The sequence below is a fragment of the Camarhynchus parvulus genome, chromosome 1 (assembly GCF_901933205.1).
Source record: "Camarhynchus parvulus chromosome 1, STF_HiC, whole genome shotgun sequence".
In the NCBI taxonomy this organism is placed as follows: Eukaryota; Metazoa; Chordata; class Aves; order Passeriformes; family Thraupidae; genus Camarhynchus; species Camarhynchus parvulus.
Genome location: NC_044571.1, coordinates 99592941 through 99605563, shown reverse-complemented (window position 1 = coordinate 99605563; position 12623 = coordinate 99592941).

Below are 12623 nucleotides of genomic sequence, written 5' to 3'. Positions count from 1 at the left end.
AGTGAGCTGAAGCTGCAATTGTTTTGGCTCTTAAGATGAAGAAACAACTTCTGTTTGGAACCCAGGTCTGAAAAATGCATGGGAACACATGATAGCCAAGATTAACTACAGTGCAAAAGTAGAGCCGGTTGCTTTAAAGTGAAAAAGCATGATTTATATCAACACTAGCAATTTGCACCTTTCTTCTCAACGATAAATATATAAATATAGCATCAGTACAATATCTCAAAGTGGCAGAGACTGTCGTTACAGCAAAGTGTTTCCAGCTGCAGTTCTGACTGACAGATGTACCAGGACAGAAGGCATTTGCCAGCCTACCCTCTTTCCTGTGCAAACTGACATTGGCAGTGCAAATATTTTCACATTCTTTCATCGTGGCCATGTCCAAGCAGCTAGAGATCACACAGATGGAACTGTGAAGACAGATGTTCTCAAAGTACCTCCTTTTCTAAACAGCTTTTAAACTGTGCACAGTGCTCTGTAGGTTCTTTCCCAGATAGACCTGCCATCACTTTTTCACTCTCATATTGGAATAATTACCAATATAGCCAGAAGGGATGTGCCTGAGCTTGTCTGGCCCATGGTGCTGAACCAAATAGCGGCAACTGTGGTGTTTTCACCCCAGAGACACTTGGCTAGCTGAGTGCTGCAGCTGAGCACGTGGAGGCAAGTCCAGGCATGCAGAAGCTCTGGTGGTGGCAGGATGGAGCTTCCTCTCTTAAGAAGGGGTCTGCTCCTCAGGTTTACCTGCAGTGGAGAAGCTTTAAGGCAATGGTGAAGGAAAGGAGTTGGTTCTGATGGAGGGTTTCGATCCAGAGCTTTATTCTGGCCCACAGCCCTCTGAATCCAGCAACAGCTCCAACAGAACTCTCCGAAGTCCGTGGCTGCTGTTCCTTTTAACCCCGGGGAGAGGGGGAGGGAAGGGGTAGGGATCCCACCAACCAGGTACATGAGAGGAGGTCTTAAGGGACAAAGGACACCTGGATGGCCCAATGTCCCCACAGGGGTAGAGGGCATCCTTTGAATCTGCCTTCAGGAATTCCAGGACTGACAGGGAGCTGGGAGGGGAAAAGAGAGGTGACTGACACACCTGGGAGGGAATTATCAGGGGAGGAACCCGAGGTTCTGAGGTAAACCCTGAAATCACAACGCAACACTCTCACATCTTTGTTGCAAACGTCCAGCAGCTGTTTGCACAGAAGAAGGCTGTAGAAATAAAAGCCTTGGGCTGCACCTTTCGCCTGCCCCACATAAGACACATCAGACTCACCAGCGCGCTCTGTCCTTCCCTTCTCCGCTGCATTGTGTTCTCTGGATCTCAGAAGCTAAAGGTAGGCACAGTTGTTCCCACAGAAGGGTTCGAAGGGCCATAGGTAGCAGCACAAGTAGCTCTGGCTGAACTTTAATCCGTACCACTGCACCGTGAGTTTGGCTGCTAGGCCAGTAACAGCCACGCTCCTTTTACAGCCAGTGTGCTGCAGCCACCAGCCCAGTGCTCTGTGGCTTTGTTCTTCCACTCTTGTAACCAGACCTGCTTTTACTCTCATGCAGAAATAAATGAACTTCAAATATGGGATTATTTCCTATTAACTGTATGAGTCATAGGTGATGGATTTGTAAGAAATAGTTGTATTATTATTGTTTATGATGTACATACAAGTTGTTTTCCCAAAACAAATCAGAAGATTTTGACTTCTGATACTAGCTGTTTGTTTACCATAGGGGAAGTAGTAAGAGCAAAAAAACCCAGGCGGCTGGAATGAATCTATGCTTTTTGAGAAACCTTGCCCTTCAGTTGAATGACTGTTAGCCTGAAGCAGGACAGAAGAATTGAACTGGTTTTACCTTTATGGAGAGATAAAACCTAAACCCCAAAATTTTTGCCAAATGTTTTGGGAAACTGCAGTGCAGTATTTGCATTCACAGAAACTACTATTCAATGAAATATATGATGATGTCAGTTCAATACTTTTCCATATCTTGAGAGGCTGGACCTCCAACCATCTACTTTTCCATAACAAAAAGGAGAAAAATAACTTCTTATTTTGTTTGTTCTATACTACAGTGAAAGAGCGGCCTATGTTCTGAACAGAAATTGTATAGATAGTTTGGTTTGGACTAAAATGAGGCTTTAAAGATAATAAAAAATATGTCATTTCACAGGGACAAAAATGTTCAATCAAATGGCATAGACAAAACCATCGAAACAGCATGGCAACCAAGTCAGGTGCAGTTTAAGATGAAAAGTAGAAACTTCATTTTCTCCTTCACTATGAAATTAAGAAACAGTTGATACCGTATGCTATTATTGTTCATGACTCATACAGAACATTCTAAATATCAAGAAGGGATGCATCTGATTTCAAAAAAAATTTCAAAAGAAACAGGGTTTGGGTCCAGTGTAGATACTGGTCTATACCTGGCAGTACAGTTTGCCCTACAGATGGAATGAAATGTTTGACCCTCTGAAATTCAAGGAAATTTATTTCAGTGCAATCTAAGAACTGCAGGAAGTAAGATAACTCTATAGAGAAAGACCATTGAGCCATGGTTAAAGATACAGCAGTTCTAAAGAAATCAATTCTGATGCAGTTACATGTTATTTTCTGTAAGGGACACTTCTTTGATCTCAGGCTTAGATAGGTTAGATAATAGGGATTTTTATGTTTATTAAATATCAGTGAACTTTATCTTTGAAGAAATCATAAGTTTTGATTTTAAAAAAAGACAAAGATATGTGTGGGTGAAGAGTCAAAGTAGTCTGTCAAAAAAGGAAGAGACCAGTTCTGTCCAATAGATAACCTGAAAGAACACAGATGATAATATTATTCCATCTAACTCAAAATCATAACTGCATTTTAAGCTTAATGGGAAGTATTAATATTTAGCAATACATACTCGCATCCTATACTCACTAGAGATTAATGAGCATTCAAAGAATGAGCAAAATCTGCAATTAGAAATCATTTGTCCTTTGGACGGTGTCATTGATCAACATCAGCTTTCAGTAGTATATTTGATTTCTATTAAAAATTACTTATTTTCTGTTCTTAGTAAGTATCTACAGAAAGCTCCTTCAGCTCCCATTTATGTGCACACCCTGTGATCATAGACCAGACAGGGGTTGTCCATTTCTGAGCTCCTTTCTTGATAAAATTCACATGAGCATGCTTAATAATGGTGAGAAAAGAGTGTATGCTTGGTGTCCTAAAAAAATTCTATCTAAAAGTGCAGCTGCCCAATACTTGTATAGCCAGCAGAGAATTCCTAGCTTGTTAATCTAATATGCTAGTTTGCCTCCTTTGATTCTTCTGGGGGGCCTGGTTTGATCATGTTTCCAGATATGTCAGGTGCCTAAAGCGAGATTGAAGGTTTCTACATTAGGAAAGACTACAGCTAGAACAAATGGAAAGATGTTCATGTCACTAATGCTCTTCCACTCTTTTTGGAAGAAGTCAGTTTTTAAAAGTGATAATAATAATGGGAAAAAATTCTCTCCGGTCCTCAAGGAATGGAGTTGGAATTTTTATGCAGATTTTTCATCTTCACATGACTTATGAAGTGATGGAAAATTATGCATTGCCTCACTGCATTATCACAAAGCATATTTATCATGGTTTAGTTTGAATGACAAATTTGCCATTTCTTTCTCTGTTATTAAGATTTAAAAACCTGCAAAACCTAAACCACAATAAAGAGATAAAATAAATGCTGTGAAACAAGCGAAGTAGTGTAATTAGATGTACTGTTTAAGGAGACAATATATTCATTGAAGCAATGAAATTATGTTGCCTGAAGAGAATATAGATATTTTCCCATTAAGCTGCCATTACTTTAGCTGCTATTAACATTCAAAAGGATTTGGCCAAAGAAGCACAGGAGCTGTTTTGAGATCTTCAGTGTCATGGAAGAGTCTTCACAGCTGTACACCAGTAGGGGATGCCAAAAGAAAATGTAAAAGTCATCTCGTCCCCTGAGCATATACCTCAAGGTATTTCATACCTTGGTCTTTGCATTCTGAAGTCAGAAGGCTGAAAAAAAGAGTATTTGTAGAAAAAAAAATCACAGAATAATGACTAAAATGTAGTGATTAGTTAATCAGGATACAGTAAAATTTTGTAATGGAAGAAGCAGATTACATTACTGGCATGCAAGTAGTGCTCTGAAAAATTTGAAGATAATAGGACTATTACACATAATAAATAGTAGGGTTATAAAGAGTCAGTCAATATGTATCACCACAGGAAAAATATCCTTTTATTTTTTTCTTAGAGGAAGTGTCTAGGTTTGTATTTATGAGTTTAAGCCATCACAAGTATATATTAATTCACTGACATTTCTCTCTGAGTTTGGCAATTGGTTTATAGGTTGCCCCGTAATTTATGATTTATCCTTTATACCATATCACTTTTAATACATTTTTCTAATTGAAGTTCTATTTATATACTGTGTGGTAATTAAAACAATTACTTTTATTAAATTATGTATTGGGTTGAAATGTCATTTTGCTTTATGAATTCCTATTGACTTGTTTGTTGTTTTTAATATACCTTTTCTTTGCAGCATTAGCATTCTGTGGTGCAGTTGCATTAAACTAACAGAGCTAGGCAGGCATTCAACCAAAAGACTTCAGTCATATGATGCTCAAAATTGTGAAATGTAACTGCTCAGTTCCAGCAGTAGAATTTACAGTGCAGATGATTAAGTTTGCATAAACTGTGATTTCCATAAACCTCTTTGAATACTGGAGTTCTCCCCATGGAAAACAGGAAATAAGAAAGGGATAGACTCAACTGGCTTGCCTAAACTGAACTATCATGGTCTGAGAATCCCAAGACATGAAAGATGTGAACCTATTGGAGCAAATCCGCAGGAGGTCACAAGGGTGATCAGAGGTCTGGAACACCTCTCCTGTAAAGGTAGGTTGAGAGAGTTGTGTCTGTTCAGCCTGAGGAGAACTTGCAGCGCTCTTCAAGTATCTAAAGGGGTCTACAAGAAATCTAGAAAGGAACTTTTTCCAAATGCATGTAGTGGCAGAACAACAGGGAACATCAGCAAATTACAGATCCATCTACTTTCTATTGATCTTGTAAGCCTAATCATCCCAGCTAGCATTTACACCTCTAAAAGTTATGGGAGTTTGAGAGAAGATGCAGCCACAAAGAAAAGACAGCTTTGGAAAAGAATGTAAATGAGGAAAATGAACTGGTGTCTGTATGTATATATTGCGCAGCTGTGTTCACTATGACTCAATTTGTTCAGCAGAGAGCTTTTTTTAGTGTCAACTGACACTTTTTATGGCTTGTAACTTAAGTTTTAGTGCTGTGCTAATCAGATCTTGGTGTCATAAATGCTTTGCAGAGTGTGTGACATATCTGACTTTGACAGAATAGGATACTGTCACCTTGACACTTCATCCGCCTCACATATACGTGTCCTGATACTGCCTTAAACTTAGCAGGAGAATCTGAAAATTACCAGGAAGTTGAAACAGATGAAACTAATGTGGCTATGCAAAGGATACAAAATGTAATTTTATGGTTTATGTAATATGGTATATTTTCAGAAATTTTAACAAATATCCTGTAACTAGCAATGATATTATCTTCCGCAGTTCAACAGGTAAGTTATTATTTTCATTGTTCAAGTTATATTTCTTGAAGAAACATGCTGGTTACTTTGTATCTACAAGGTTATTATTTTTTAATCATCTATTGCACAAATGGTAGTTGGTTGTGCTGCATTGCAGCATCAGTTCAGTGCATCAAAAATCTGTGCATAACAGGGAGACAAGCCCCCAATCTTTAGGACTTCTGCTAGATTTTATCATGTTTAATTTGCTTCATAATTCATATTTTTTTCTTTCTCATTTCTTAGAAGTTGATAGAGAAGAATACACAGACTACTTAAGTAATAAAAGTGCAGAACCATTCTTCTATGCAAATTAGCTGCTGAAAAAGTTAAATTCCCCTTCTTCTTAATGCTGTCTAAATCCCAGTTTCCAAACATACCCTCCATCAAGACACTGGACATCTCCTTCATTTTACCTCTGTCTGCTGTTGTCAATCCACACATTTCCTCCAATTAAGAACTCAAAAAACAACATTTAAAAGAGCTTTTCTCTGGACAGGAGCATACTGAAAATATTTCTGTTACAGTGGGAAATAAATAAATAAATAAATAACGTATTTTATCTCATTTGCATGGCAACAAAGTCTTCTACCTGGGAAAAATATACTATCAAAGTATAAAATATATTCAAACAATTAGGTTAGTCAGGTAGAAAAGAAGAACAGCTTCTGGAAATATCTTTTGATGAGAAGAATTTATATTCACCTTCACTGATTCCCTTCTGAAATACATGTAACTTAATTCTTCCTTTACATGTCAATTTGTCTCCTCCAGAAGAAGCACAGTGGCACTCCTGTTCTGCAAAGTCTCCAAAGTAAGAGGCTCTGAAGACTTGCTATGGACTTTTCTAATGTCTTCTAGCCATTAGAAAATTTAAATCATAGTTTTTTCCATTCTTTCTTATGTAGTTCCCTATCTATACAGGATGCAGGGTTTTGCATTTGCAGGAAGTTTGTATGGATTTGAAAAGTATCCTCATACCAGAGCCACAAGAACATTCCCACACCCTTTTTAATCATCTTCAAACAAAGCAATTCTCACAATAACCTAACTCATGAATGTCTTGCAAGGGAGTTGAAGAAACACAGCAAAGATAAGTAGTGTTCAACTGCAGAGAATTGTTTAGGAACACCATACCCTAATATTTTAAATTAGTAAGCATGGATGGACTGCTTTTTTTTTCCTTAGTTGACTACAGAACCAATGGTATTTGCAGGAGGGTGTTTGGATTCAAGATGACGCTGGTAACTAAGAGCATGGCTACATAGAACGTGCTACTTTTAGACCAGAGCATTCAACTATTTAAAGGCAGATAGGAGAATAGCTGACTAGTGACACCTCTGACAGGAAGAGTCTGAGGATTACCCCATGGGAACAATAGTAACACATTTTAATTTTAAAAAAACATTCATTTCAGAGGACCAAGCATCAGTAAAAATAAAAGGTCAAGTAAAGACATCCTAGTGCTCTTCTGGATTTGCTAATTACATTTAGACTCAATGTTCTTAAAGGTCTTTTCCAACAGAAGTGATTCCATAATTCTCTAAGTTGCACATCCTGCTTGTCCTGGTTTAGGGCAAATTTGGCAGAAAATCTCCAAAAGGGCCCCCCCGAAAGCCCACCCACACGGCCCCTCCCTGTCACCATGGTATTTTCTGAAAAATCCCTTTGCCAGGATTTTTCTCCTGAGAAGCTGAGAAGCCTCAGAAAAGAAATGTAAACAATAATTATCTGACTGCTTAGAATGTGGTCTGGAGATTGTTTACCAACAAGTGCATCTTTGATTGGTTCCATGTGGATTGTTTTTAATTAATGACCAATCACCATCAGCTGTGTTGGACTCTCTGGTTATTATTCATTCTTGTCTAGCCTTCTGATGTATCCTTTCTCTATTCTTTTTAGTATGGATTTAGTATATAATTTTCTTTTAATATAATACAATATCATAAAATCAGCCTTCTGAGAACTTGGAGTCAAATTCTCATCTCTCACCTCGTCCTGGGGACCCTCACAACACTGCAACACCTCCCCACAACTGGTTTGGAAAAAAATTCCTCAGAGAGAAGTGGAACAAACCTGTTTATTTAAACAGGCACAGCACTCCCCAGCACAAAAAAATGAACAATACCAGATGACAAAACTCATTCACTGCTCTGAAGAGACGACAAATTCAGAAAGTTTCTCTGGTGGGTGGTTGCTCTGTTATCAATCCCTCCGGCTCTGGGAAAGGCCACTGCCCAGAGCAGGCCTGGTGGCCACAAAGTGCGAGCTCTTGGTGCTCCCCACGTCCCAGTCTGGAGCAGGTTTGAACAGTTCCAAGAAAGGCAAAAGAAAAAAAAAAAAACAGCCCAGGGAAAACTTCTCTGACTCAGTGTGGTGTTGATGGGTCCCCAGGCCGAGGTGAGAGATGAGAATTGACTCCAGGTTCTCAGAAGACTGATTATTCTATTCTATTCTATTCTATTCTATTCTATTCTATTCTATTCTATTCTATTCTATTCTATTCTATATTACATTACATTACATTATATTACATTACATTACATTACATTATATACTAAAACTATACTAAAGAAAGAGAAAGGAGACCTCAGAAGGCTAGACAAGAATGAATAATAAAAATCTGTGACTGACCAGAGAGTCCGACACAGCTGGACAGTGATTGGTTATTAAACTAAAACAATTCAAATGCTTGATAAACAATTCTCCAAATCACATTTCAGAGCAGCAAGACATGGAGAAGCTGAAGCTTCCCAGCTTCCCAGGAGAAGAAATCCTGGCAAAGGGATTTTCCAGAAAATATCAGGGTGACACCTCAGCTAGCTAAATTAACTAAAAGGCAAAGGAGCTCACAACACATAAAAGTTATTTATAGACTATAAATTCTTACATAATTTTCTAAGTGCCTGCAGATCACTTGCCTTGCTCCTGAACATGCTGCAGCTTCATAAGATTTTAGCTCTCCAAACCAGCTTTTGGCAACAACAGGCTGAATTCCAGAATCTGCTCAGGAAGGCTCCTTCATTCTGGACTATGCTAGTACATGAGGCTTTCTAAAACAAGGCAAAAATGTTGAGTTTTATTAGTTAAAAAAAAAAAAGAATCAACACTGTATGTATAAGGAACCTGATTGCTATCTAAACCAGCTGATACAAAGGCATGGATGATTAAAATACTCTTTCAGAAGTCACAGAAATAGGTCTGTCTCAAAACCTTCTACAACTTTCCTTTATAACCTCTCAAAAAAGTAGATTCAAAGATAGGGTCTGTACTGCTGCACCTTCAGGAATTGTGATATTTTTCCCCTCCATTAAAAATCACACAATCACCCAGCTGTGAATGTAGGATAAGAAGGCACTGGATCATCCAATAAAGTCACCTGCAGTTGAGGTGAGCAGCTGCCTCTCTGCTGAAAGAATATCCAATATTAGTATTAAAAAATGTCCCATGCCTTGCTCAGCCTCTGGGTGGGGCAAGATTTGTGGTTTCCCTCATCATTCAGCATAATGAATACACTTACCTAAAATACCTAAGCTGGGAGTGATTTTTCATGTGTTGAAGAAATTCTAAATCCTCTCTTGTGCATGTATAACCTCTTTGTACTCTTCCTTTATTTGTTCACAAAGAAATACATGCTTTTTTTCTCAACTTTCTGATGACCAAGACACTAAATGCTTGCAGAGGGGAGGAAAAAAAATTAACTGAAACACATCCCCCTCACAGAAGAGCTCAGGTGGCTGCACTGCAGCCAATCTACAGGAAGAGAAATACAAGCTTCTGTCCTTCGTCTTGTGCATCTTCTCCAAAATACCTGACCACCTAGAGAAGAATGGAAGGTTCATTGAGGAATTCTCTCTGCTGCTCTGCAGTGGGAAGAGAACTCAGCTGGGTTTCCCTCACCTGGCCATCTGCTTTTGGGGTTTTTTAAGAAAAAAACAACCTAAAGACTCTGTTTTTTCAGGTTTGACTCATAGACAATACAGAAAGCATCAATTCCTTCATGATAGGAAAATAAAAAGGATTTGTCAAAACTTACTTGCCATCAATGTCAGCAAAGAACAGAAGTGCAGCCTCTGCCAAGGCTTCTCATGAATCTGCTCGGGGAAGGAAGGCAGGTGGAGGCAGGCAGGGGAACAACTGTCCCAACACACATGTCCCTGTTAATGGTTTTGGAAGCTGGTTGCATTCCCTGACCTATTTGTGTTGCTGGGAATGTCCTGACGAAGGCAGGAAATTATGAATCTGACTCCATGTTCTCAGAAGGCTAATTTATTACTTTATAATACTATATTATATTAAATAATACTATACTATACTAAAGAATACAGAAAAGATACTTACTAAATGCTAAAAAGATAATAATGAAAACTCGTGACTCCAGAGTCTCAACATAGCTTGGCCCCAGTTGGCCGAAGAGTCAAAACAACTCACACCAGAATCCAATCAGACAATCACCTTTGGGTAAACAATCTCCAAACACATTCCACACAAGCACAACACAGGAGAAGCAAATGAGATAAGAATTGTTTCCCTTTTCTCTGAGGCCTCTCAGCTTCCCAGGACAAAAATCTTGGGCAAGGGGATTTTTTCAGAGAATGTGACCTGTCAGTCACATTTTGCAGTCCTGTTTTCAGTAGAAGTTTGTAGTGTCTTAAAGGGTACAGTTTAAAAGGTAAACCTTGTGTCAATAGTGGAGCAACATTCCTTAGCTGCCAAAGTCTTGAAGAGCTATCTGCTTTGCATCTCGTGAACTGAAGGACAAAAAGAAATTTCCATAGCAATTATTAGGAGCAAGTGAGGAATGGCTACAAAGACGACAGCGCAGAGGGCATGTTAAATGTGTGTTTTGTAGGATCAAAAGGCAGACAAATTCTGCACATTACCTCCAAGAGGCAATAAAGAAAATAATTAAGAGCCTGATGCAAATAAAGAAAAAAAGCCAGTGATATTTTGTACTCCTTTATAATTCAAAGACACTGAAACTAGCCTTACTTTAAGAGTCACGTCTGCTCTATCACAGTTTTAGAGAGAGATGAAAAATGGACAGACATCACTGGAAGACTTGGTACAGGTAAAAGAGTTTGAAACCAGTGTGGAGTGTTGTACAACATACCCTAAAAGGAAACTGATCAGAAAAAAGTAAGAACAAAGGGCTTTTACAACTACCTACGCCTCAAATTCTACCATTCAAAGGCTAGGACAGAGATGACACCAACACCACAGGAACATGGGTGTTTATTATGTCTTTCTTTGTTTTGCCTTCACTGCGATTATCTCCTCTTTATGTTTTTCCATTTTCTTTCAAAAATTCAGAAATCTTTCTTTTTAGGGCCTCACCAAGTTGAGGTCCAGGGAAATCCATCTCAAAGCTCCACCCCACAGAAGATCCCCTGACGAAGCTACAGAGTTTGCATGGGAACAGAATCAGGAATGTATAATTTACATTCGCTGCAGTCTAGTAGGTAGCAGTACCTTGAACAGGAGCTCATCCAGACATGGAAACAGCACCTGTCCTGAACTGGTTTGGGATGCTCAATCTCCTGACACATCAATGAAAACTCTGATTGATTGCCAGGAATCTTGTTGAGATCTGTTTTTAGCTCCTTTTGTGAACACAAACCAATATTCGGTATCAGAAATAACAGCATTGTAAAATACAGAAAAAAAGTATAAACTCACTTGTGTATGTAAAACACCTATGAAGGAATATATTTGGATCCATTCAGGACTGCATTTGCAGAACAAAAATTAGAATATTCTCCAGATGCTGAGACAAAATACTTCAAACAAGCCTCTGCTTTTCTCTTCAGGTTTTACAATGACAATTTTAGAACAAAATACCCAAACAGAGAAAAAACCCCAAAAACCTGAATTTCCTAAGCCATCTGTATTAAAGGCAACTTTGTGCAATGTATTTCAACAAAATTAAATGGGATCAAAATTCAGTACTTTGATGTGAAGGAAAAAGACCCAACATCCTAACAAAATTCCAGTTCCTAACAGGATATTATAACCAATGGTATGTCAATTATGTTTTCTTAGCAAAATACAAATTATTTATGTTTCTATGCATATTTTATAGCATTTTTCCCAACACAGTAGGGGAAGATGAAACCATAATCACAAAGTACTGGTCTCTGCATAAAGTAAACAAACAGAAATGAATGCGGATTATTAACCAAATGTCTCTCATGAAACCAAAACCTTCACTGGCAGCATTCTCACTCCAAACAGTGGCAGATGCTAAATTTGTCAGTATCAAAAGATTGAAATCATTACTGATTATTTCAAAAGTTTTAATTTCTTTGCATCTGTATCGGATTTTAAACTCACATGATAATGAGACAGCCACATGATATCTGGTACTAATACAGCTTCCTGCAAGAATGAGTCCCAAGATGATCCACTGCATCCCAGCTGAATCCTCCTTCACAAATTGTGAAGTGATTAATTTCTTTGTTGAAATTCAAGCACAGAGAGGTACAAGGAAGCTGTTTTCCCATGGGAACACTGTTACACTTCAGGGTTTGATTTTTTAACAATAACTAGTTATGAAACTTCACAATTTTTCAGCATCTTGGATGCAGAACATCTCAGAGCCAGCAGACTGACACTGAGGAGCTGCATATACAATTTTACACTTTACTACTTTTTCAACAAGTATTTTCCCCCCTTTCATTTTGCATGGTAAGATATATCTGACAAAGTAACTATTTTCTAGTTCTGTAGTTCTGCAGTTCAAACACAAATATTTCCAGATCTTCATTCACATAGTTAAAAAATCCTTTTTGTATGTCTTCAGACTTAAGCTCAGATGCTTTTCATGTCTCTTAACTATGAAGCTGCATCTAGAACCAAACAGAAATTTTAAATTTAAAAATAGTTATTTTTCCTTAACTGATCCCTTATCTGCAAACACATGCACAAATAAAGTATATTCAACACTAATTTAGAAGTATACAGTAAATATTATTACACATAATTAGTTACAT